At 48.5% G+C, this 2,201-nt stretch overlaps 1 pseudogene; it reads right to left on the bottom strand.

Moving 5' to 3' along the window:
• Positions 1 to 1,112: 1,112 nt before the first annotated feature.
• LOC101413436 (THO complex subunit 7 homolog pseudogene) lies at positions 1,113 to 1,794 on the bottom strand (annotated as a pseudogene).
• Between the last annotated feature and the right edge of the window lie 407 nt (positions 1,795 to 2,201).

Genomic DNA, 2,201 nt, shown 5'->3' on the forward strand with positions numbered 1-2,201 from the left:
AGTGACCTGCTGCCTTTATACATTAAGTCAGGTGCTACTTGCAGTGTTCAAAGATAGTAATTTGTTTTGTACTTTAAAATCTGTAAGTTCTCAGGCAGCCAGAGATCTTGATAAAATTAAGCTAAATGTAGTATTTTTGGAGTAATGAGTTGATGGAGTGACAGAATTACCACTGTGTCTATGTGCGAGTACATTCAGATGTCTTGGGGGAGGGTGATTTGTTAGAGCTGAAGAGAGAAGGAGAAATCACTGTCGATAGCAATGGAAGTGGCACATATCAGATTAGGTTGTGTTGGCAGGTGGAATGGGAGTATTTCTTATTTGCTACCCGTATGGGACACAAAGTCTCCAGTTTGGATTTCTGGGTATGTGAGCCCTTAATAAGTATGAGGGCATCTGCCCTGACCCCGTCGATGCTGTTGCCTTTTCGTGTGCCCTGGACACTCTGTGCTCTAGCAGGTTAGTGTGCTGGGGTGGCCTGGAGCTGTGTGGTCCCCGGAAAACAAATTCTGAATGCTCATCCATTCCTGTGGGCTGGACCCATCCTGAGTAGGACCTCTGATGAGATGACCCAGGCCAGTCAGGAGGGGGCTTCATCTTATTATTGAAGTTCTTTATAAGCAGAAGGGAATTCTGACCAAGCGAGCGAGAAAACTACATTGTGCCAGAAGATGCAAAGCAACAGAACTGGGAGAAGGGAAAGTCCATGTGCAGAGGAGCCAGGACCAAGGATGGCCAGCAGCCAGCCAAGAACTCCACAGTCTTTGGGAAGAAAGCATCGCCTCGATGACACCTTGATTTGAACTTTCTTTTAGCGTCCAAACTGTGCATGAGTAAATTCCCATTGTTTAGCACAACTGGTTTCATAGTAGTTGCCTAAACAGCCAAGGAAACTAAAAAATATGCAGATGTTCATACCCCACAGCACTTCTCACCACTTCTGAGTCCTACCTGGATTCTGGTCTTCGAGAACACAGCACTAAGACACGGACATGGTTTCAAGGGATATAGATATCATTGAACCCCATTAGCATTAGAAGGCAATTCAATAATTTGATTCAGGTCCAGTAAAGAAACTTTAATTAAAACCTATATTAATGGAATAAAATAATTTAAGAACGTGCAGCTGTTTTTCTGTCACATCTGTCTTTCAATTTTCTTGGGAATGGTGAGCAGTCAGCCTGTCTCTGGAGCAGCATCACTTTCCATGTATTGTCTTCAGCTTCCTCCAACTCTGAGAGCTTTTCCTCCTCTCCCAAAGGCAGCTGAAGTTGGTGGAGGGTGCTAAGAAGCCCATGAAAGTGTTTGCGTCTTAATTCCGTCTTAGCTTCGAGGCTCTCTTTAATCTGGGAAAGATGCTCCAGCCCTTTGCCCAGAGGCTCTAGTTCCTTCAGTGCCTCCGGCCACCCTGGATAATGCTAGATCACTTTTGCCCAAGCATCATATTCTTGCTGATTGTTTCATAATCGTTTGGCATGAAGAAGTTGCTTCCTGCACTCAGCAATTTCTTCACGTGCTCCAGCGATGCTACGTTTTATTTCTTTGGACATTTTCGCATAATTTTCCCTTTCTCTGAGATTCCTCTCATGGACCAACAAGGGGTTGTGCACTGAAAACTCACATTAAGCCAGGGTGCTCAGCATACCTTGGTGCTGGCTGTATCCCTCCTCCTGGGATCCAGAGTGACACCACTGAGTGAAACTGCACGAGGAGATTAATTCTCCCACCGTCACCAGCACCCTCTCGGTCGACGAGGAGACATTGTCGTGGGACCTCATCTAAGTTTGCTCCCATGTCTTGGAGCAAAAAGGCAGCGGCCTCTGCTGCTCTGTACGTCCTCCGGCCTCCCCACCTGGGCTCCATGGGCCCAGCCTCTCCAGGCTGCCTGCTGGAAGGGCCCCGAAGGCCACCCTCCTGGCAGAGGCCTGGGTTCCTCCCGGGCCTCCTGTGTCAGTCTCCGGAGTTGTTCTTTCTCGGGACTTCAGCTGTGAGCAGCCAGGCAGGGGCTGGTCTCCCCCTGGGCCTCAGACCTGAGCCTTCTCCTTCTGTCCCACTGCAGGATCCAAATCCACAGAGCTCTGTGCTGGGGTCTGTTAAGGGAGGGTCCCTTTATAGCAGATCCAGTGAGGGGGCGGGACACAACTGCACCACGCCCACTGACAGCCACCAATCAGGAGTCAGAGATTAATCTTAACTGGTAA

The sequence above is a fragment of the Dasypus novemcinctus genome, chromosome 8 (genome assembly GCF_030445035.2).
Source record: "Dasypus novemcinctus isolate mDasNov1 chromosome 8, mDasNov1.1.hap2, whole genome shotgun sequence".
Lineage (NCBI taxonomy): Eukaryota > Metazoa > Chordata > Mammalia > Cingulata > Dasypodidae > Dasypus > Dasypus novemcinctus.